At 48.4% G+C, this 25145-nt stretch overlaps 1 long non-coding RNA gene across 1 annotated transcript; it reads right to left on the reverse strand.

The window, feature by feature from the left end:
• Positions 1 to 1438: 1438 nt before the first annotated feature.
• On the reverse strand, positions 1439 to 24586 carry LOC130109616 (uncharacterized). The gene is made up of 3 exons (XR_008810017.1): positions 24533 to 24586; positions 20188 to 20294; positions 1439 to 1739 (listed from the first exon to the last, which is right to left on the reverse strand). It is a non-coding gene; the product is annotated as an uncharacterized LOC130109616 (long non-coding RNA).
• Positions 24587 to 25145: the final 559 nt, after the last annotated feature.

Consider the following 25145-nt stretch of genomic DNA (forward strand, 5'->3'; position numbering starts at 1 on the left):
GTAACACGGCGATTCGAACCAGAGATCCCCGTGTTGGTAGGCAACGGAATAGACCGCTACGCTACCCGGACGCCCTACCATACCATTTCAAGATGGTATAAATCCAGTACACTTACACTCAATATAGATCACAGTGGATCTAAAATGGAGTTATGGTTCTCAGTTGCTTTACATCACTAATTTTAAGAGATATTACCGAGAGACTCACACACACGTAACAAAATGGACTGGCAAAGGAACGCCTGAGAGATGGGGAGAGGAAAGGAAGGAGAAAGAGGAGCCTGTAGAGATATGGACTGATCTGCAGTCAATGTCACAAAGACAGAGGAAGACGGATATCGACAAAGCCCTCGGTCTGGCCGACAGCCCTCCAGTCGCTCCAGGTGTACACAGCACAGTCCGGCCTTTCCAGACTAGCTCTGGACACCTTCTCTACTAGAAATGAGCACACTAAGCTAGGGTGTCCGGGCAACGTAGCGGTATATTCCACCTTATGGAGCACCCCAAGGAGCAGGAAAAATGGAAAGAAGGGAGAACTTGAAGAGAAAGAGAGGGGTAGCTAACGTGTGAGATAATGTGAGACAGATGAGGCTTTTTTGACAGCGCCAAAGAGAAAGTGACAAAGTCTGCACATGTGAGAGAAGAAGAGTAAAAACGGGGGGCTGAAGTCTCCTTGTCAAGTGCCAAGAACGAGCCAGGAACCGTTTCCAGTTATGCAACATGAATAAATGGATGCGTGATTGTTGTTTGCTGTAAGACGGCAAGAACATTGACTAATTAAAAGATAATGGTGCTTCCTCTCCACGTTCTGTTAGGGGGAAAAAAGCAACCCTGTGTGCAAAACCGCCTCGTTGTTCACCTGTTTACCTTGGACCAGCTCTCTCCAACAGCATTCTTTATTTCATAAGACATCCCTCTCTGTCGCTCCCCCTCGACTGTCTCTCCTGTCCCGCTCCATCTCTATAACGGGATTTCTTCATGCAGCGAGCAGCCTGCTGGCAAAGTGACTTGTTACACAATCAAATCACACCAAAATAACAACGGTCTGAACACTTTTTCACCTGTTATCCTAGTGGCGGTGTTCTGTTGGAGGGGTGTTTGAACAGGTTTAGTACTCATGTCTCACCACATCCATGCTGGAGCTCTGTGCACTCCGAGTCTTGGTGGTCCAGCTGTTGCCAATGAGAACCATCTCCAGGAATGACAGAAACATGGATGCACCAACCTATGAACAGCTTGGTGTGCAGTATACTTATGCACACAAGTTTTCTTATGAACTTTAATTGTGAACACCGGGGGAAAAAAAGAGCACAAATTTGTACTAATAATAATACATTTTATTTGTATAGTGCTTTCAAAAGGTACACAAAGACACTTTACCGTTACATAACATAAAAAAACACAAAAGCAATACACCAAAAACATGTAACACACAACAATAATCACACATTAAAAGCAATTGTGAAAAGGCGAGTCTTGATTAATGATGTGAACGTGGACAGTTCAGTGCAGTCTCTGATGTGTTTGGGGAGGGAGTTCCAGAGGGAGGGGGCATCTATGGAGAAGGCTCAGTCACCTCAGGTCCGGCGCTTGGTCCTGTGTGTGGAGACAGGAGGTCCAGTGCATGGTCCTGTCCTGTGCGTGGAGACAGGAGGTCCGGTGCTTGGTCCTGTGTGATGGAGACAGGATGTCCGGTGCTTGGTCCTGTGCAGTGGAGACAGAAGGTCTGGTGCATGGTCCTGTGTGATGAACACAGAAGGTTGACATTGGAAGAGCGAAGGCTGCAGAAAGGAAAATAGTACTGGAACAGGTCAGTGAGGTAGGTGGGGGCCTGGTTATGGAGGGCTTTGTGAGTGAGGAGAAGGACTTTGAATTGGATCTGTTATGGGACAGAGACCCAGTGGAGGTTCGGGAGGACAGGGGTAATGTGGTCGCGGGAGTGGGTGAGCAGGCGAGCAGCAGAGTTCTCGATGTGCTGGAGTTTGTTTTGGACTTTGGACGACGAGCCGTAGAGAATGCCGCTGCAGTAGTAAATTCCGGATGAGATGAAGTCATGCATCAAGGTTTCAGCAGCAGAGAAAGCGAGTGATGGGCGGAGACGAGCTATGTTTTTTAGGTGGAAAAGGGCACTTCTGGTGATTTGATTGGCGTGGTGTTCCAACGCATTGACTGAAGGTGTTCTAGCTAGATTCAACTTAAACTTTGGTTCCTCCAGCAGTATCAATAATATCAACAGCTACATTGACTACAACCAACAATAAATTGCCAAAACTAACCATAAGAATCTTCTCAAAACCTGCTCAACAGAACAGAGAGGGCAGAAGTCTGTACAAGTAATTCAACATTGGACCAGTCAAAAGAGACGACGACAACAACACGTATCAACGAGGTGCCAAATGTGGCAAAAGCTTTCACCTAATGATTCAATCAATGAATTAATCAAGCAATCAATCAAGCAATCAATCTTCCCTTTCACTTCTGTGTACTCGACCACTTTCAGGGTTCCCCTGGCTCCCATCCTTAGTTAGTCCTCTTCACTCTCTCCTTCCCTTTCCTCCCTTCTTCCTGTCCTGGCCTGGCACCATGCCACAGGAGCGAGGGAATGGAGCAGAGGGGAAAGAAAACAAATTGAAACAACATCACCGCTCTCCCTGGCGCTTCCTGTTTGCCCGTGTGTCCTTTCCTGTTACAAGCGCGCAGCGTTTTGACCAATCGGACGTCAGCCAGGGCTGCCGAATGTCCTTCGAAGCCACCGACGTGCCATGTACCAAAAACCTTCCAGTGGCAATCATCCTTGGTTATTCCTTGTTTTCCTCTTCCCTCACTCCTAACATCCTTTTACAAAAGAGCAGTCGATGTGCAATCCCCAGTTCCTCCTCATCCTCTCATCCAGCTCAGCGATGCCCCTATAAGCCCTTCATCGGGTCGACTGTGACCCTTTTCCTCTAAGTTAACCCCCCGGGCCTGAATGACCACTCTTACTGGCAAACTAACCCCAGTTTCCACATTAAACAGCTTCTAATCACAATTACTTTTTACCACAGAAGTGAGAGATTACAGAAGGACAATAAAAAAATGACAGCGCTTTGTGCATGTGTTTTACAAGGCAAAAGAAAAGATCAACAGCTGGTAAAAGAGCAGAGGTCTAACAGGGAGGGGGGGGTTGTCATGAAATATGAGGGGCGGCCTGCAGCAATCCATCTATGACCCCCGAGCCCCAATGACTGCTGCAATATGGGGCTTTATAGTGGCTGGCTAACACAACGCTCTACCGGTCCCTGCTGTGTGAAAACCTGACAACATGTGGCTACTAATGGACTGATAGGATATGCTGGTACGTTTTAGGTGAGACTGATTGCAAATTACGTAACACAGACGCATTAGCATTTATGAACTCACTCAACGGTTCGTCTTGTGCCGCCGCCAAATGCTGTCCATTTTCAGCTCATTTCACAGTCACTACGTCCGCGTGGACTTTGGCCTGTTAATTCATTCCCAACATACTCACACACACATTTGTGCCACCAAAATATGTTGATAATCTGCATTAATGGACTCCTTTAGTTAGAGCATATACGTATATCCAAACTACAAAAAAACAAAACAAAAAAACAACAACTATAAAAACATATATATTCAACATACCCAAAAAAAAAAATCCACTTTCCAAGAGAGCGAACACCAGCCAGGATGTGTGTTGGAACTGCCGGAATGCATGAGCTAGCAGTTAGCTTAGCCTGCCCGCTTCAGTGTCCTGTCAGAATGCCCTCAGTGTTTCCTCTTCAGGTGCAGCTCCAGACAGAGCCGTGGTCCTTGGGCCCACAGGATGCAGTAGACCAAGCTCCCTCAGCCAATCCAACGCCAGCTCTCCCAGCCAGACAACTTCGACACACCTCCCCCCGCGCTCCACACGACACCAAAAACACAGTCAAGGCTAGATGAGGCCGCTGCCAGACCACCCTCGGTGTTATTGGAACTGCCGGTCCGCATGGGCTAGCAGTTAGCTTAGCCTGCCCCACTTCTGTGCCCTGTCAGACCACCCTCAGTGTTTCCTCTTCGGGCACAGCTCCAGGCAGGGCCGTGGTCCCTGGGGCCACAGGACGCAGCAGACCAAGCTCTCCCAGCTGATCCAGCACCAGCTCTCCCAGCCATCAAACGAAGACACAAACCCAGATGCAGACGTGAACAAAGACACTGCATGGACGGTATTGGGTGAGGCCGCTGCAAACGTGAGTTCGTGCCGCCATCTTCCCACACCGGAAATATCCTGACATAACATGGGATAACTTAAAAGTCGTCTTTTCTTGGTCTTAAACGCTGCCTTACAGTAAAGTGACACAATTTTCGATGCTTATTCGACCGTTTTAACTGAGAGAAATGAACAATAAGTGTGTCCACCTGATTGGTCATCATGATCATTTCTCACAACGTTCTTGTGTGAACATAGCTTATGAAAGCATATTGTGATATTTTGATTTTGTCAATATTGGGCGGCACGGTGGCCCAGTGGTTAGCGCTGTCGCCTCACAGCAAGAAGGTCCTGGGTTCGATTCCCGGGGTTGTCCCAGGTCGTCCTGGGTATGGAGTTTGCATGTTCTCCCTGTGTCTGTGGTGGGTTTTCTCACGGTGCTCCGGTTTCCCCCACCATCAAAAAGACATGCATGTTAGGGTTAATACTCCTGTCCGAGGCATGGCAAGACGAACTGGAGTTGGTCCCCGAGTGCTGCACAGAGGCTGCGGCACGGTGGCCCAGTGGTCAGCACTGTTGCCTCACAGCAAGAAGGTCCTGGGTTCGAACCCCAGGCTGTCCCAGGTCCTTTCTGTGTGGAGTTTGCATGTTCTCCCCGTGTCTGGAGGTGGTCCGGTTTCCCCCACCACCAGAAAGACATGCATGTTAGGGTTAATACTCCTGTCTGTGCCCCTGACGGAGGCCATGGGAAAAGAACTGGAGTTGGTCCCCGGGTGCTGCACGGCGGCTGCCCACTGCTCCTAGCAACACAGCTAGGATGGGTTAAATACAGAGAGGAATTTCCCCACAGGGATTAATATAGTATATCAACAAAAGAACAAATCTAATTGCCCAGCCGTACCTTTAGAGGAGCTTCGATACTTGATTACTCTCCTGACAGTCTGTGGGTTTGACGTTACTGTCACTTTACTTGATATGAAAACTGCCAAAAGGAAAGATGTCAACAAAGCAGAGCAAAGCAAACATGAAGTCTGAAGTCCCCAAATGGCGAACGGATTCGAAAGTAGCAAGCACAGACCCCACAGAACAGAATCCTTCATAATCTGTAATCACCCCTCTTGCATGATCCAGTCTGTCTGAAGTCCAAACATTAAGTATTGATGGGATAAACTTTTGGAACGGGGGGGAATACATCCAACTAAAGCAGCTCAGCTCACCATGGCAACTGTGTGTGTGTGTGTGTGTGTGTGTGTGTCTGTGTGCATGTCAGAAATAAATGTTGGCTGCTAACAAACTTTCGTGGTACGGTTATCCTCGCCTAAATACCTGGCTGAAAGAGCAGTACTGACCACGCTATTTTAGCATGCTGGCTAAAAGCTAAGCTACCGTTGACTTTCGAAAACAACAACCTCGGTGCATGCTTTGCATTTAAAATAGAACACTTTAGGTTTTTTTTATGTTCCCCCCTTTTTCTCCCCAGTTGTACTTGGCCAATTACCCCACTCTTCCGAGCCGCTCCGATCGCTGCTCCACCCCCTCTGCTGATCCACGGAGGGCTGCAGACTACCACATGCCTCCTCCAATCCGTGTGGAGTCACCAGCTGCTTCTTTTCACCTGACAGTGAGGAGTTTCACCAGGGGGACGTAGCGCGTGGTAGGATGACGCTATTACCCCCAGTTTCCCCTCCGCCCTGAACAGGCCACCCAACCGACCAGAGGAGACGCTAGTGTAGTAACCAGGACACATACCCACGGCCAGTGTGTCTGTAGGAACGCCCGACCAAGCTGGCGGTAACATGGGGTTTCGAACCAGCGATCCGTGTGTTGGTAGGCAACGGAATAGACTGCTATGCCACCCGGACGCCCCGAATAGAATACATTTTATTAAACCTAACTTTCACACTCCACTTGAATTTTCACATATTTGTACAACAAACATTCCTCTCTGCACATAACTGCCTTTGCACTGTTTAAATCTGGGCGAACAGTAAAGGGAGCAGCAGAGAGAGAGAAGCCAGAGGATGCCACGAGGTGGTTTGCCAGTAAATTATGTGAAGGAACGGACATGTTATGATAACGCGGTATATTCTCAGCTCTTCCACTGCTCTGCTGCCCGTTGTCTGAGTGCAGGCTGAAGCCCTGAAGGTAGGTCTGTGGATCCATTTCCTCTCGCTGCCCTGTTTACTGGGAGATGTAATCATATTCCAGTGAGATTTCCTTCCTGCACGCCCGCACCCCCCCCCCCGACACGCCCACACACACACCCACACACACACACACACACACTAACTACTGATAACCTCTCTGCCATCATATCACCACACACACAGGGTCCCAGCATCATTCACCACTACATGGAAGGACAGGACGGGGGGCTGGGGGGAGGGGGGGGGGGGATGGGGTGAGGTGGAGAAGGGAAGTGCTGAAGGGGGAATGTGCTGGACTGCTGCATTCCACTGAACGGCTGGCATCGCATCACATATTTCACACAGCCAAACTGCCAACCTTCAATCACCACCGAACATACGCTGGCAAGAAATTAAATCTAAAAAAAAAACCCTTAGGTGCACAGTGGGGAAGGAGAGAGAGAGAGGAGAGAGAGAAATACAGAGATGAGCAGACATCATGAAGAGAGAGAGCGAGGTAGAGATCGAGAGCGAGCGAGATAGAGGGCAAGATAGAGAGGTGCGAGAGAGGAGATAGCCAGATAGAGAGCAAGCAAGAGAGAGAGGAGAGCGTGAGAGGAGAGAGTGCAAGATAGAGAGAGAGAGAGAGAGAGAGAGAGAGAGAGAGAGAGAGAGAGAGAGAGAGAGAGAGAGAGAGAGAGAGAGAGAGAGCGTGATAGAGAGGGGAGAGAGAGGAGAGTTAGATAGAGAGAGAAAGCGAGAAAGAGGTGAGCGCGAGAGAGAGGAGATAGCAAGATAGAGATAGAGAAAGAGAGGAGAGAGAACGAGATAGATAGATGGAGAGAGAGAGAGAGAGAGAGAGAGAGAGAGAGAGAGAGAGAGAGAGAGAGAGCAAGCAAAGAACACACACACACACACTGAGTAGTAGGTCTGGACTATTACATGACAGACTTGCCAAATTAGAAAGGAAGAAGAACGCCACTTTGTCATTGTATCTTACAACAAATTGTACTCTTACAATGAAATGTGTTCTCTGCATTTAACCCATCCTATTGTATAGCAGCAGAAGGCAGCTGCAGTTCTTCTTCCCAGTGCCTTGCTCAGAGGCACAGGCAGGAGTATTAACCCTAACATGCATGTCTTTTTGATGGTGGGAGGAAACTGGAGCACCCGGAGGAAACCCACGCAGACACGGGGAGAACATGCAAACTCAACACAGAAAGGACCTGGGACAGCCTGGGGTTCGAACCCAAGACCTTCCTGCTGTGAGACAGCGGTGCTAACTACTGGGCCACCGTGCCGCCCAGCTGCCTCAATCTGTAGTGAAAAAACATTTGAATACGCTAAATATGGGCGTCCGGGTAACGTAGCGGTCTATTCCGTTGCCTAGCAACACAGGGATCTCTGGTTCGAATCCCTGTTACCTCCAGCTTGGTCGGGTGTCCCTACACACACAACCGGCCGTGTCTGTGGGTTGGAAGCCGGGTGTGGGTATGTGTCCTTGTCACTGCACTAGCGCCTCCTCTGGTCAGTCGGGGCGCCTGTTCAGGGGGAAGAAGGAACTGGGGCGAATAACGTGATCCTCCCACGTGCTATGTCCCCCTGGTGAAACTCCTCACTGTCAGGTGAAAAGAAGCGGCTGGTGACTCCACGTGTATCAGAGGAGGCATGTGGTAGTCTGCAGCCCTCCCCGGATTGGCAGAGGGGGTGGAGCAGCAGTGACCGGGACGGCTCGGAAGAGTGGGGTAATTGGCCGGATACAATTGGGGAGAAACGGCGGGGGGGGGGGGAATCCTCCCCAACCCCCCCCCCTAAAAAAAATATGCTAAATACTTGTTTTTAAATCTGTTCTCCTGTAGTATGAGTCCTAATCCCAACCTTTTTTTTCTTTCACTGGAGACCTTTGTGTGCACCAGGTTGCACATGTCGGCTGTTAAAACCCGGAGTAACCTTCATCCTTGTGTGGTTATCGTACTTTCAATCCCAAGTTTAAATTCCTGCCATAACGACCTGGACAAACCTGTTGCCCAGTTGCCCAGAACAAACCAGTTTCAATGCCGGAAAACAAATCCTGGGCGCCACAAAGTACGGCGGACACCTAGAAAGTTCTGCCTCGATTCCTGTCTCGTGCTGTGCTCAGCTGGTCGAAAATGAACGACCGGCGGAGTTTAAATCGCCTCTCGCTTCAGCAAACGGGAATTAGTTACGCCTTTTTTTTTAATGAGTTATTTTCTGGATGGACAAACCTGTTTAATTTACGTGGAGACGGCGTCTAATGATACCCGATGACTAGACCTACATCGCTTACAAACAACTGAGTAACATGTGGTTTCAGAGGCGACATTGGGACCTATACACAGCGTGCAACAGCCACATTGCAGAGGATGCAGTATGAGGCCAACTGGGCCCATCAGTCATGTGGGCTGAAACTATTATTGCTTGAAAGGGTAAATTCCTGCTTCTTTTCGTTTATTGCTCTTGATGAAAAATATTCCAGCCGATCTGACAATATAATTTAATCTGATTCAATGACTTCTTGGAAAACTGCCTTATTCCCCCTCTCAAATTGCCCCACTCATTACTACAGCGATAAATTGTCTGCAAATGAAGCCATTTGAGTTAAAAGCGGCATTTATCTGGTGAAATTATGTAACTACTTCTCTTTTTTTTCTCTTATTGTTCACAGTGGGTGAGTTTGTATTGTGCAGGACAACTTTCACTGAATTTGAACTACACAGTACAGTGGGAATTGAGTTTTAAATGTATAGCAGTCACGGTAGCGCAGTGGTTAGCATGGTCACCTCACAGCAAGAAGGTCCTGGGTTCGAGCTCCAGGGTAGTCCAACCTTGGGGGTTGTCCCGGGTCGTCCTCTGGGTGGAGTTTGCATGTTCTCCCCGTGTCTGCGTGGGTTTCCTCCCACAGTCCAAAGACATGTAGGTCAGGTGGATCGGCCGTACTAAATTGCCCCTAGGTGTGTGTGTGTGTGTGTGTGTGTGTGTGTGTGTGTGTATGTGTATGTATGTTGGCCCTGTGTGATGACTGCTGACCCTGAGAGCAGGCTAAGCGGTTCGGATAATGGATGGATGGTAGCTGAATTAACTTACTAGTAGGTGAGAAGGGGTAGGAAAAACAAAGTGTACACTTCCTCCTACTCCTTTTCCAACATGTAACAAATAATCTGATGCATATGGAGGTTTGTTCAGCTGAGTTTGATGTGTGGATCTGTTGATCACTTCAGATTATTGGCAACGGCTTATCTGTATGTTATAGCCTGCGTATTTACATACATTATCATAAATCATTCTCTAATATTGTATTACACGTCACAAAACACAAAATTATTGCAATGATGGTTCTTTAAATATCATTCAGCCCTATCACGAGTCCATAAAAATACTTTTATTAAACGGTAACAGGTCAGAGGTCAAACCCGGTCCAGGGATGGACTGTTATGCCCAACGCAGCTCACCTTCACATATTTTGAGCTGAAAACATGCTGATATTTCACTGAGGTGTAAAACTGCTTGCCCTGTGGATAAAGAAAGAGAGAAGGTCGAGACATACAGTTGATTTGAGGGGGCATACAGTCTCTTTCCTCCGAGACACATTTCGATTAAATCCCCCATCTGCCTACATAATGTAGGAGGGGCATCAGAGGCGTTATGTGTCGGTGACATACACATGTGGGCGTAAAGACCAATAAGATCCCAGCCAGGTGGAAAGGCAGGGTGCTGGCATCAGCCAACGAATCTCCCTGGGTGGTTAAAATGTGGGTCGACAGAGATGGGCTAAAAAACGGTGTTTACTTCCTCTTTAAGCTTGATGACTAATCAAGGTTAAAGAGAAAGTAAACACCGTTTTTTAGCCTGTGTGCACCTTTTTATTAAACAGGGTGACAAAGATGACTGGACCTGTGCAGGGAGCTCACTCTGCACTATGCGAGAGTATGCTGGCTGTCTGTTGTTCTCTAAAACAACTCCCACACGTTAGACAGGCTGTGTTTATGGGTCTGAGCGCCGACTAAATCCCTAAAATAATGTTTAGACTCGTACTTTTGTTCTCTTGAGACCGTGAGAAGGGTGCAGCTACAGAGAGCGAGGATGAGCCCATTCAGCTCTGAATGCAGTAATACCCAATTTCCCCTCGGGGATGAATAAAGTATTCTGATTCTGGTGTTAAGACGCCAGGTCAGGATGAATACACCGCCGAATAACAGAATAACATTTCAAAAGAAAACGCGAGGGGAGTTTCAGTCAGCGGCGAAAAACACAAGAGCGCTCAATTATGATTGGCAATGAGAGAAACAAACACAAACTTAATAAACAAACTGACACGGTGCTTTAGAAATAACTGGCTCCTCTTTCCAGGTAACACTGTGTTCTTTTATATTTAGACTAGCATCCCTTTTGTAAGAGCACCTCAAAGCACAGATTAACTCGAGGAATCATTTGTCAAAACAAAAACCCGGCCAACTGACGAGTGCCACAAAACAACCAGATTTGGGAATACAGTTACCCAGAGGACAACTACATGTATTCATTTCTTTTTTGTCTGCCGATGCAGCACGCTCAGGGTAACTTAAGTTTGAAGCGGAGGGAGTGAAGTATGCTATTGAACTTGTCCGACTTGTAAAACAAAAAAGGCTTTCTTCCCTCGGAAGATGTTCCCAACAAACAAATACTGAGCTCTCTAGTCAGTGGGATTGACCGAGTCAATCAGCTAAACTCTTTCTGAAATGAAGGATTACACTCTGTGAGGAGCAAGGCAACAACCTTAACACAAACTGGGGGGGGGGCATCCCTCCCACCACCCTCAAACTGCCCCCCCCCCTATTATTAAGGACTGTATCTATTTTTCCTACTCTATGGCAATCAGTCATTTACCATGGTCAGTAACTAGGATAGTTTTTTAGGGAGTTGTTCCTGATCCAGTGCCAGGGTCTAAGGACAGGATGTTGTGTTGCTGTAAAGCCCCCCGAGACAAATTTGTTATCTGTGATATTGGACTATACAAATAAAACTGACTTGACAGTCAGTAATCATAATTGTGACTTCCATCAACAATCAATCTGAATAGGTGAAGTGTAAAAGTTTGGAAAATGAATTCACCAATCTGTTGTTTGCAAGTAATTTAAAATTATAATGAAATCAACCGAAAGTCTGATATGAATATTCCTAAGATATTACCCTGGCAAAGTGTTCAAAAATTACCCAAAACTTGTGAAAAATTAATTTCATTATTGTTTTATAAATGATCTTAAAGTGGCAGGAAATTAGTTTTGCAAAACTTTGAAAATGTTCTGGCGAAGGAAGTCAAGACCTCCCAACATAATATTTATTTTCTATCACGTTTGTTTTAGTTAGTATTTTAAAATTAACCCTTATCATTCATCAATTATCTAAACCACTTATCCTGCTCTCAGGGTCGCGGGGTTGCTGGAGCCTTTCCCAGCAGTCAGTGGACGGCAGGCGGGGAGACACCCTGGACAGGCCGCCAGACCATCACAGGGCCGACACGCACACAGTCACACCTAGGGACAATTTAGTAGGGCCGAGTCACCTGACCTACATGTCTTTGGACTGTGGGAGGACACCGGAGCACCCGGAGGAAACCCACGCAGACACAGGGAGAACATGCAAATTCCACACAGAGGACGACCCGGGACGAACCCCAAGGTTGGACAACCCCGGGAGCTCAAACCCAGGACCTTCTTGCTGTGAGGCAACCGCGCTAACCACTGCGCCACCGTGCTGCCCCCTTATCATTCAATCAGTTAAGATTAATGGAATCAAGCATTTAAAAATTTGTTTGGAATTTCAATTCCTGACCAACTTTAAATGAATTCTGAAGATCTACGTGAAAATATTCCTTTTTGATACCCTTTATCACTGGGGAACCTAAATTAATAGATAACTCACAAATGTCCATATCATAAGCACTTCTTTCGTTGCCTATTTAGATTAATGTGAGCTGAGACTTTTCTAGAGCTTAACATCTTCAACATGGCAGCCGAGTGCGGCAGAAGACGGCAGGTAGAAGCACGTTTGAAGAGGAAGAGAGGTTGCAGAACAAGCTTGTGTACAACCTTCACCGACAGATACCAGACCCCAACATCAAAAGCTAAAAACCCGAAGTACAACCATGCTTGCTTTGTTTGGCGGAGGGCAAGGTGCTGATGTAACAGCACTGGAATTGTTCTCTGGGATTTGGATTTCTCAAACCCTGCACCAATTGCCGCGATGTCCATGTGAGAAGAACGAAAATGAGATCTCCAGGGTTGTAACTAGACAGAATCCAACTATTTGATTTTTACCATTTATTTATTACAGTTTTAACGCTAACAATATTCAAATGATATTTTCAAATTCCCAAGATACACATGTAACCTGAAAGCAGTGGCTCTATATCAGGTTCTCAGGGACCCCCGGTATTGCTGGCTTTATATTCTACCAGGTATTTCATTACATTCAGGTGAATGTAATGAAAACCAGCAGTACCGGGGTGGATATGAGTACTGGCTTGAGAACCCCTGCCCTAAAATATTAACTTTAATCGTTTTATTTAACTGACAATGCTAAACATTGAGCGCCCTATCTGGATAAACTCTACTACTTATGGATGTGCGTTGGTCCAAGGCTGGTAAGAGTCTGTTCAGCGGATTAGTTTGCATGGATAATGCATGTATGCATGTTAGTCTGGTGGTGCTCACACTGGGGAAGCTGCTTTGCACTAGCCGCTACATATTGTGCTGCCAAATCTATGGCAACGCAAGTGCAGCGGGTGATCATGACTAAGAAAATACACGATGTGGACCTTAGAGGTGGTGCTGGGATGATATTACCATCCTGTTACTCGAGCCAAGTTTGATTTCTATTCTGGCATTGTGCGGTAACTCTTCCCACTGACCATCTGCATGCATTTAAAGAGTGGTGTGCAGGTTGGGGACCCCGGTGAATCAATGTGTAGTTTAATGATGTAGGAACTAGATTTTAATAAAAATATACTTTATATATGAGTAGGTTTTATGAGAATATTTTATTTCCTCATCTAAAAAAGCCAAACCAGAAATGACTCAACATAAGAGTGAGCGGTCAAGTTGAACAATAAGAAATTAATGGAGCTCAACGCTAGTTTTGACACTGACGGAGTTCCATCCATCCAACCATTATCCAAGCTGGTTATCCCAATTGGGGTCATGGATGTTGGAGCCTATCCCAGAATTCACTGGGCGGCAGGCGGGGAGACACCCTAGACAGCCCACCAGGCCATCATAGGGCCGACACATTCACACCTAGGGACAATTTTTAATATGGCTAATTCACCTGACCTACATGTCTTTGGACTGTGGGAGGAAACCGGAGCACCCAGAGAAACCCACGCAGACACCGGGAGAACATGCAAGCTCCACACAGAGGATGACCTGGGATGACCCCCAAGGTTGGACTATCCCGGGATTCGAACCCAGGACGTTCTTGCTGTGAGGCAACCACACTAACCACTGTGCCGCCCCACTGACGAGGTTGTAAGTGTTTATTCAGATGCATATGACAGACCACAGCCTTCAAGAGACCAGGAATAAACCAGGGTTAAAAGGAATAATGGTCAGAGGAGAGAAATTGAGTTGTGGTGTGAGGAGAACCAGTAGAGAACTGGGCAGGTGTCTCGGTGAGTGACCGGTATTAGCCAACGCTGTAAACCAAAAAAATAATTTCCAATGCACATCCCAGGATACTAGGATTGACACCATTTTATTAATGGATCGCATTACATGCGAAACACGTAGTTCGCTCCGTTCATTTTAGGCCTGAGTACACGGGTATTTTTCGAAATGGATATTTTCCCCCTCCATTTAAAAAAAAAAAATTCTGGGAGTTGGGGTGGCATAGCGGTCTATCCCATTACCTACCAACACGGGGATTGGCGGTTCAAATCCCAGTGTTACCTCCGGCTTGGTGTGGCGTCCCTACAGACACAATTGGCTTTGTCTGCAGGTGGGAAGTCAGATGTGGTATGTGTCGTGGTTGCTGCACTGGCGCCTCCTCTGGTTGGTCACGGGGAGGGGGAACTGGGGTGGGGGGAATAGCGTGATCCTCCCATGTGCTATGTCCCCTGGGTGACATTCCTCACTGTCAGGTGAAAAGAAGCGGCTGGCGACGCCACATGTATCGGAAGAGGCATGTGGTAGCCTGCAGCCCTCCCCGGATTGGCAGAGGGGGTGGAGTAGTGACCAGGACGGCTCTGAAGAGTAGAGTAACTGGCCAAAAATTCGATTGGGGAGAAAAGGGGGGGGGACCTGTGTACCGTGGACTAGGCCTCAATGTAATCCATTAATAAAACACCCAAGAGAATCTGATGAAGCAACAGGTGAAACACGCAGTTTGTTCCTTTCGTTTTAATGCAACAGTAGCAGTAATTAAAAGGTGTCAATCCTTGTATCCTGGTGTGCGCTGGAATATTATTTTTTGGCTTACTGTGGTTTACTCTGCACCAGCTGGGTAACCACGTTTTTTGTAACAGATGCAGCGGTGAAATGCTGTCTGTCTTCACCTGCACAAAATGCACCCATGCATGAAAGCTAGCGCCGTTCCTTTTCCTGTTAGGAAAACTGTGGACTCGATGTCCTGACAGGCTGGAGTTTGTGCAACCTGCACAAACACAATAATTTACCGTGATGTTAAATGGGGAAATGCAACATTAAACTCCTGAAAAAACACCAACTAATTTTAGCCCGACTGCTCAGACTCACTACTCCCTCTCTACTCCTGCACACTGAGCTGAGGCAGTGCCGAGGAGACTGACTCCCCTCTGTCACCTAATATGACGCCATGTTGGGAAAAAGGGCGTTTTTATGAGCTTTGCTCAAAACGGCCACTATTTCCACTGAATATGTGTCCTTTATGTCTTGTAAAACATCAAATCTTGCATTAACCTTTCAAGTGGTCCTTTTCAGGTCATTTTCATGGTAAATATCGTAAAAATGTTAACCTGCAATACGTAGCATGGACTTCAAGTCAAACGAACGAGTGCCGACTTTTCTAAAGAGTGCCACTGTAAACACTAAATACTGCATCAGCTCAAGTTCAGAGTCAAGAATGAATCTTTCTCTCCTTTTATAGCCAGTGCTTATTCATTATGCCGGTGCTTGGTTTTGATATGTATTTGCTGGCTGCAGATTGTTTAATGGCATTCAACAGCATGCAGTGCAGACAGGAAATAAGACAAAAAGTTATATCTCTTCAGCTTCTGCCCTTTCAAACAGCTGCAAATACAACGTGAATTCAAACAGATGTACATCCGAGATAGACGCACAGTATAGAAGACGAGACAAAGATCACATATAATTTTCTGCAAAATGGTTCTTCAATTTGGCAGAGTTCATTTATGCAGAAATGTCCATGTTCTCTGGACTGTAGCCTTTATTTTGCCTTCTGGTTTAAAATTAACAATCAATCAATCTATTAACCTGCAGCCAGAAACTATCGCTCACACATCCCTGGCATGATCACAGTGATCACTCAATATCTGAATTTCAATACCTGTAAGTGTGGGCTAGCTGTTGTCTAACTAGCTATCGCTGTCCCACTGGCTAATTCATTCTGCTGCCGAAATTCCTCAAAAAATGTTTCGGAAAAACAGTAATGTGAGCGTAATTTTAAGATGTGGAGTACATGTAGCTCTTTAGTAACCCATCGCTGACTGGAAAATTGATGTAGTGCCCTTCTTAAACTCTCATCTATCCATTTACATGAAGAGTCATTTGCAGCTGTGGCAAAGGTTGCAGGATATAGTCCCGCTGTCTTGCATCAGAGGGCTGCAGCTAGGCTAACGTTGCTAGCACTAGCTTGTCAACACCCAGCAGATGGGGGTCGGACGAGGCTCTGGTGAGAAGATAATTAGCCGGCGCCACTATGTACCCAGCATGCTACTGAATGAGATCAGCCTTCCTTTGACAGGGAGGGGATGAGGTTTCCACCAGAAGGTAGGTGTGTGCGTCTGTCTGTGTTGGTGTGTTTGTGTGTGTGTGTGTGTGTGGCAATGAGGGAGGGGCAGTTGATGGATTTAAAGGGTAGTGTAATGTGCAGTTTCAGATTGCTTTCACAATTTCAAGAAATGCCAATGTGAAGGGTGGTGAGCAAGGTGGAAGTGGGGAGGGGGGGGGCTCTAAAACCAGAGGTGCGGGAAAGCACCCCTGGCTGAATATTTGTGACTTTTTTCTTTATTAGCCTCAACCTACTGACATACCTGATTAAAAACATTCCATATTGTACTGTATCGCCAGAGAGGGAGAAAAAGTCAGGCGAAAGAGGGTGGCGCAGCATTTCTTAGACAAAGTATAGATTATGAGTACTGAAGTATAGATTAGGAGTATTGGAGTATAGATTAGGAGTATTGAAGTATAGATTATTGAAGTATAGATTAGGATTACTGATAGGCTTCATTAGCGAGAAGGCCTGTAGACATCTCTAGAGCTGAAAACTAAAACATTACTTTGGATTTACTTACACTTACAGCCAACTGCCCATACTAACACGCTCACATAGCTGGAAGAACTAAATGTTACCGCGGCGTCCGGGTAGCGTAGCGGTCTATTCCCTTGCCTAACAACTCGGGGATCACTGGTTCAAATCCCTGTGTTACCTCCGGCTTGGTCGGGCGTCCCTACAGACACAATTGGCTGTGTCTGTGGGTGGGAAGCCAGGCGTGGGTATGTGTCGTGGTCGCTGCACTAGCACTTCCTCTGGTCGGTCAGGGCGCCTGTTCGGGGGGTGAGGGGTTGGAAACTAGGGGGGAATAGCGTGATCCTCCCACACGCTACGTCCCCCTGGCGAAACTCCTCACTGTCATGTGGAAAGAAGCGGCTGGCGACTCCACATGTATCGGAGGAGACATGGTGGTAGTCTGCAGCCCTCCCCATATCGGCAGAGGGGGGTGGTGGAGCGGCGACCGGGATGGCTCGGAAAGTTTGGGGTAATTGGACAGGTAAAACTGGGGAGGAAAAAGGGGGAAAATAAAAACTCAATGTTGTGAACAGAAACTCGGAAGGAACGCGTGGCTTACTTCCTTGCGACTTCTGTCATGCGTACCTTCCTGTGCTGTTTGCACAACACCATTTAAACGTTACACGGCCTTCATATTTCTTGCTGTGTTTATCAGTCCATCCACTCTGTTATCTCCATGCTCTATATATCCATGGCACGCCTGTAATGTTGACACAACACTGACAGTCGATGGGGAAAGAACACAGCCTCGCAAAGCCGGCCCATAAATGTTGCGCCCTTCATTTGTGTACACAGCATTATATCTTACATGCATGTCTTTAATTAGAACTACAGTAGACAGCAGCATCATTACCAGATTTAATAGCTGTACGCAACAGTTGTTTGGACATGCACACGTGCACACGCACACACAGACACACACTCTGCTGTTCCTGGATAATAATATTGGCCGTCATGAGGCAGAAGGCAGAGCACATTCCCTGCACCGCACAGAAAGACCGAGTACTTCTATCTCTGTCCTCTCCCCTCTTTTCAACAGCCAGGAAATCCGACCATCCGTAACGAGTCATCCATCCTCATTAAGGCTCGCTGGGGGGAGCCAACCCCACCCACCCCCCTTGGGCTGGCAGGGCGGCTGTGGGGGTAATTAAGGTAATTAGCCCTGGATATCAACATCATCAACCGTCTCTCGGCATGGAAGCGAGTTTATCAAAGGTAGAGGAAAATAATGAAGCGCGTAAAAAAAAAGTCTTGCTCCCAGAGCCCAAAGCACATCCAGGTCACGGCTGACAACGGTACGGGACAAGTTGGCTAATCGCATGGGTATTCCGCTTTGCTACTTTGAGACCGTTTCACTTGTTTACAGATTTTGATGGTCTGGAATGCAGTGGGCCAGTTTGTGTTGCGACCGACGTATCAAAGTGCCATGGCGTTGTCATGGCGCCCTTATCGCAACAGGAAAAGTATCTCGTGTGGTTATGATGAACTCATATGTTCAAAGTAATGTTGTGCAGAGGGCGTCCGGGTGGCGTGGCGGTCTATTCCGTTGCCTCCCAACATGGGGATTGCCGGTTCGAATCCCCGTGTTACCTCCGGCTTGTTCGGGCGTCCCTACAGACACAATTGGCCACGTCTGCAAGTGGGATGCCGGTTATGGGTATGTGTCCTGGTCGCTGCACTGGCACCTCCTCTGGTGGTTCAAGGTACCTTTTTTTTGGGGGGGGGACTGGGGGGAATAGTGTAATCCTCCCACGCGCTACGTCCCCCTGGTGAAACTCCTCAGTGTCAGGTGAAAAGAAGTGGCTGACGACTCCACATGTATGGGAGGAGGCATGTGGTAGTCTGCAGCCCTGCCCGGATCGGCAGAGGGGGTGAAGCAGCGACCGGGATGGCTCGGAAGGGTGGGGTAATTGGCCAGGTATTATGGGGGAGAAAAAAAAAAGGGGGGGGTATGTTGTGCAGTTTTGATCGATGTCAACATACCCAGACTGGCTATTTAGGTGTGCACGTACACGCACAAGCAAGCACACACACACACACACACACACACACACACACACACACACACACACTGAGCGGTCCTCTAATAGATGGTGCTGAGTGAAAGGTAGAGCAATACTGAGACTTATGCCACCGAACTGCTGAATGGGTAATATGCTGCTACACTGCTCTGGTCATCAATCACTTATCCATTTTCATCAGTCACAATCAATCAGATCAACCCTGACCCCCCCCCCCCCCCCCGTTCACCCACCCACACCCACCCACCCACACACCTGTGCAGCCAAGTGTTGCAGTGTGTGAAGGGAAGGCCAGTAATCGGGTTAAATCTCGCAGTACTCCCCATGGGTAACATTTGGCTAATCCAATCATTTCATTGTAAACATCTCATATGTGCAGGGTTGCCCGAGTAACCAAACCCCAGCCACCACCACCCCCCCATACAAAGACCTACAGCCTCGCAGCACAGAATTAACATTGCAGGTGGTAGGACTGCCTGCCTTCTTTTTCTAACGCTGCATTAAATCCTTATCTTGCTATGAAGAAGGCTATTGCCCCCTCCCCCCGCCAAAAAAACAATACGAAGCGAGCGATGAGTTAAGACGATAAGCGTCCAACACTGATAAGCCCAGACACCACAGTACAAATACATCCCTGGGTGGAACACGTCCATATTCCTTTTCATATCAACCGTTGTTTGCACTTGCTCAACATGACGAAGACATACCTCAGGACGACTATTGTCAGCCCCTCCGGTACATAATGAGCCTCGGCCGATGTTTCTCACACTCACACACCACACACACACACACACACACACACACACACACACACACACGCAAGGCAGCACAATTTATTGCCTATCCAACAGACCAGCCATATCCGTATGACTCACGCACACTGGCCGCTGGAGCTGGCATGCGAGTCATCCCATTACACTCACTGACACACAAAGCTAACAGTAAGGCAACAGCAGCAGAAACACACAAACACACACACAGCGCTGATGGAGAGCACATTCTGCCACATTCTCTTTCCCATCATGCCTCACGGTGTGACTGATGAGTGATTGCTGCTGTGATGGCTGCAGCTCTCTCTCTCTCCCCTCTGCCATATGTTGCCCCACAGTGGGGAAGACTAAAGAGCCGAGGAGACCAACGCGGGCAGAACTCGTGCATGCTCCAGTAGCAGGCCGGCTAAAGGGCCGTCTGACAACATGCTGCGTGAAACACTTCACACCCATCACTGAGCCCCAGTTCAGATGATACTGGTCTTGTGTTGTGTGTTGCGACAACCTGTGTGTGCATGTTAGTACGATGTGTACGTATGCAGTGTACATGCAGGCGTCTGCACCTACAGCCAGGTACTTACTCATGGTGGGAGGCTGGGGTCAGGGGACGGGGAAAGGCCCAGGCAGGGCAGGGTTTTGGGCAGGTTCGGTCGTTCTCCGCTGGCTCTTCCCTAGAGGCACTCATGACCTGGAAGCAGAACCGGAGGAAAGATTAGGACCACTTCCACATCTCTGGGTAGCATCAAACATAAGCGGTAACATGACGCATCACATGATAAGTTTTTTTTTTCTTTTGGATTTTTTCCCATCCTTTTTCTCCCCAATTGTGTCTGGCCAATTACCTCACTCTTCTGAGCCATCCCGGTCTGCCAATCCGGGGAGGGCTGCAGACTACCACATGCCTCCTCCGATACATGTGGAGTCACCAGTCGCCTTTTCACCTGACAGTGAGGAGTTTTGCCAGGGGGATGTAAGCGCATGGGGGATCACGCTCTTCCCCCCCAGTTCCCCATCCTCCCCCTGAACAGGCACCCCGACAGACCAGAGGAGGTGCTAGTGCAGTGATCAGGACGCATACCCGCATCTGGCTTCCCACCTGCAGACACGGCCAATTGTGTCTGTTGGGACGCCCGACCAAGCTGGAGGTAGCACGGGGATTCAAACCAGCGATTCCCGTGTTGGTAGGCAACGGAATAGACCGCCACGCCACCCGGACGCCCAAACTGCTTAGTTTAATTAATAATTCACTGCTGAAAAGGATATAATGGGTTTTAAGTTACGAGTCATTTTAAGACCTCTGAATGGGAAATGCCATGTTCTAGAAGACATAATCATCTTCATGCAGCAGATGTTGATCGACAAGTTTTGGGTCACAATCTTTTTTGACGAAAACAGAAACGCTTTGTTTGGGAACTACGACCACCATGTTTCCTATCAACATACACAGATGCATAAGTACTACAACAGAGAAATGAGTAGAGGTGGTATCAAATTCCCCCCCTGAGGCTGCTTCACATGGCCGTCTCCAGCATCGCACAGGAAGCCAGGGAGAGGGGAGGCACACATAATTAAAGATGTGAGCACGGTCATTAACGTCTTCATTGCGCTTGAAATGGAGGGGCACCGAGCGAGTTGACCGGGCTTGTGTGCACGTTAGCATCCATCCATCCAGCCGCCTAAAGGAGGCCGGGCAGCGTTGGAACGACTAACGGGCGGGCTGATGATTATGGTGCCGAGGCAACACGCAGCAGTAACGGGTAATTTGATCACACTGCAGCTGCGTGCAGGGGAAGGAAGGGGCAGGGCTGTGGGGGGGCAAAGAGGGAAATGATGCGGCTGATGTAGAAATTAAAGACCCGATGTTTCCAAGAGAACAGGAGTCACGGATGCCGGTGGAGCCAATACCCTCGGCGAAGGCTCCTGCAAGTGAAACCAGCTCGGGTCAGCAGAATGTCGAACCAGCAGAGGAGAGGCAAATAATCACTGAGGCAGCATAATGAAGAGAGCCTCGCTCCTGCAGAAAGATAAGACTACAACCAAGAGTCAGTATTGTACCCCGTGGGCATTCTTATGATAGGTACCGCTATTAGCTGATTACAATTCGATTTAGATTTCTAGGTACAATTTAAGCAAAAACTCGGAATTGCAGCAATTGTTGAATGAGAAGCGCCCCTCCGGCCATTTCGGGGAGATGGTGGACGGACAGACAGAGGAGACTTGGGAGTGACATCTTCAATCCTGAAGAGAGGAGTCTTAGCGCTAAGGCCTGGGATTAGTTCCACCATATGTTCACCGCTGCCCTGAGCCAGGACACCGGCCAATCCACAGGACTGAAACTGAGCGGGCTTATGCCGTAACAGCCAGTCAAGCTGCACTCTCACTTAGGGAAGCTAAGAAGAAGCTGCTGAACCCCGTTCGGTTTTCAGAAACCTGGCTGAGTCATGGGGTTGATGTTTGTACGTGTCAGAAACGGTCTTCACCTGGGAAGGTGATGGATGGAGGGGCTACTGTGTTAAAACAGGAGTTGTTTCGGGCAGGCGGGGGGGGGTGCGTGGGTCTTCACCTGGGAAGGTGATGGATGGAGGGGCTACTGTGTTAAAACAGGAGTTGTTTCGGGCAGGCGGGGGGGAGTGCGTGGGCTATCCATGTGTGTGTGTGTGTATAGGGTGAAGAGGAGGGTTTAGCCTCACCAGGCACAGGAGCAGAAAGGGCCAATGTGGTTCTGTGAAACACACAGGTCGGAGAGCAGACTGGCTGAGGTTTGGGCCAGCATCTGGTGTGCTGTGTGTGTGGGCCAGCTGCTTAGAGAAGAGGCGCTGAGAGCGAGCAAGCGAAAGAGAGGGAGTTCACTGTGCAGGCATGAGTGGCCACAGCAGACCGACACCAGCATCTCTATCTCCGTGCCAGCGCTTGGACAGGAGCGAGGGAGTGCAATAGTCCTCCCTATGTGTGTGTGTCAGTGGATTACCTCTGGTTCATGGGTGGCCTGTGTGGACTTGCAGTGAGTCAAGTTCCAGCCCGCTTAACTGATATTATTATGAGATTTCAGCTGACCTGCACACACCTTGGCAGATAAAAACGGCGCAGTTTTGCGGTCATGTGTGCAGGGCAAAACAACCGGGCTTCTACATGCATCAATATGCAAACTAATATAATGAACTGAACGAATGCAAGTCAGAAGGAAAGCAAGAGAGAAAAGAGAAAGGAATGCTCCTGCCCAATAATAACGTCTCTGTTGCTATGCTGCAGGCGTTCAGCCGCACAAGACCTGCTTGTCAGGGGAGCCACCTCCAGTCTTAAGACACTGTGCAGCCTTGCAAACACACTGGTCTTTAAGACACACACACAACTAAGAGAGGCTTTATGAGGGATACTTCTGTTCCTGTAGCTGGAGAGATACAGTTTGAGAGAGAGAGAGAGAGAGCAAGAGAGAGTCTTGCTGTTCCATCTCCTCATTGTCAGGGTGCCAAGGAGCAATGCCACAGTTCAACCAGCATACTACAACCAATTGCCAGGGAAATTGTTGTTGTTATAAATCAAAGATGAAGAGCTCATCATTTTCGAATTTGGTCACTACAGCAGACACGTTCCAGAAAATAAACAATAGTTTCCTCTATTTGGTTTCCACTACTTTATTACAGCGGGGCTTCTGCAAACACCACCATGACGTGTTAACCGGTAACCGTGCAGGTTAATATTTACTGTACATCCAACTATCATGCACAGGAAAAAAAAACAACACAGCATGACGCTGTTCTGCAGAAAGGTCAAGTGTGGACAATAGCCTCTGGTGTTGGGGAGTCTGGCTGCACCATGCATGCTGGGTTAGGCCTTGTAATGGTGTCCGGCACCAGATGTAGGTGAAGTGAGGTTGAGGGGGGAGGGAAGGGAAGGGGAGGGGGAGTAAACAAGGGGAACAGCAACTCAGCAGAACAGTCACTCACTGGGTTTCAATAAAGGCTGATACAGCAAAAAATAGTCTAGCTCTGACACATGCCTTCTTTCTTGCACTGTAGCCCGAGATAGATGTTGCAGAACAGGTAGCAGCCCGGGAAACTTCAGCCTATTGGTTGGAGACTGCAAAGACAGGCGCCGTACCACAAGACCTGGGGAATGTGGACTACCACTACGACAGTTTGGCACGGATAATGCTACACTTGTTTTCTAACCGTGAAACTCCGAGCGCGTTAATCCGCATTATCCCGAGGCGGGATAGGAAGGGAAGGGAAGGCTGGAGGTGCACAACCGCTACGGAGGAGGTTCCCCTGCGTCCACGACGCGCGCCCGCGCGCACAAAACACAGATCCCCAAAACAATCGGCGGGCGCCATCCACGCACCGACTACGTCTCATAAATCCGCACTTTATAACCCCACGTTACACCTTTAAAACCCCGTCTCCCCCTACGACGAAGTGTTGTGACGTCGGACGCCGAAGCCTCCGAGCGCGTCAAAAGCGTTTGAGTGAAGGGGCGCCGCAGCCAATCAGAGCGCCGGATCTGGGAGCCGCGGCCAATGGTTGGGCGCCGGTCGCTGTACGTCAACGTCGATTCTGCTGCGGGAGGCCGCCTAAGGGGGTTTGGCTAAAGGTAGGCCTCGGTGAATACAAATAAGCACAAAGTTTACTACGATACATCTATCCCCCCCCCGCCGCCGTTTGTTAACGATGGCCCCGCCGACAAAAGGAAGCGCTGCGCAAAACAAAAAAAGCGCGCCCGTCTCCAACTTCCGAAGCGCCGGGCACCTTTTTGGAAGGACGCGGCTGTAAAAGCGTCATTCAAGCCCCGCAGTCCGCACACTGACAGATGCATATCATGGGATCGGCAACTTCGATAGCTTTCAATAATCGGCGAATAAAGGGAGAGAGGGAGAGAGAGAGAGAGAGAGAGAAGAAGAAGAAGAAAACACACACAGAGAGAGAGGCTCACCCTGGTTTAAACTCGACGCGTCCACCGAGGGTCACATCGCTGCGGGTCTCTCCCCGGCCGAAGTGGAGGAGCACACATCCATCTCGTCCCGTAGCAGGAAATCCAGCGCTCTTCCTAAAACACACTTCTCAAACTCTCCCCGTGCGTGTGTGTGTGCGCGTGTCAACCCCTGCAGGGCGCTGTGACATCGATCGCTGCCCAGGTGGAAATGCGCCGCCCGTCGGGGTTTATCTCGCCGCCTTCACGCGTCCGATCTGAAACGACCACGGGCTGCAGCATTCCTACCGAAATAAACCGCCATCGACGGGGCAGTTCTAATGAAGTGCGTGGACGCACATTCGACACGCGTCTATCCCGTTCTCAGACTTTCACACGGTCGAGGCTGCATCTGAAAGTTTGACGCGTTTTTTTTAAAGTTATACGAGTGAAAAGCGTTTGAGCTCGCATAAATATGCATTCAGTCCGAAACATCAACTAGTTTGTTTGTTTTTTATTTGCAACCATTGTAAAAGTTTTGAATCAGGTTATATTAGGTTTCAGCCCCCCGCCCCCTCCTCATTTGAACCTTATCTTTTTGCATGGGCTAGTGTATCAGGTGTCCACAGTGTAGTAA

Source organism: Lampris incognitus, chromosome 3 (genome assembly GCF_029633865.1).
Source record: "Lampris incognitus isolate fLamInc1 chromosome 3, fLamInc1.hap2, whole genome shotgun sequence".
Lineage (NCBI taxonomy): Eukaryota > Metazoa > Chordata > Actinopteri > Lampriformes > Lampridae > Lampris > Lampris incognitus.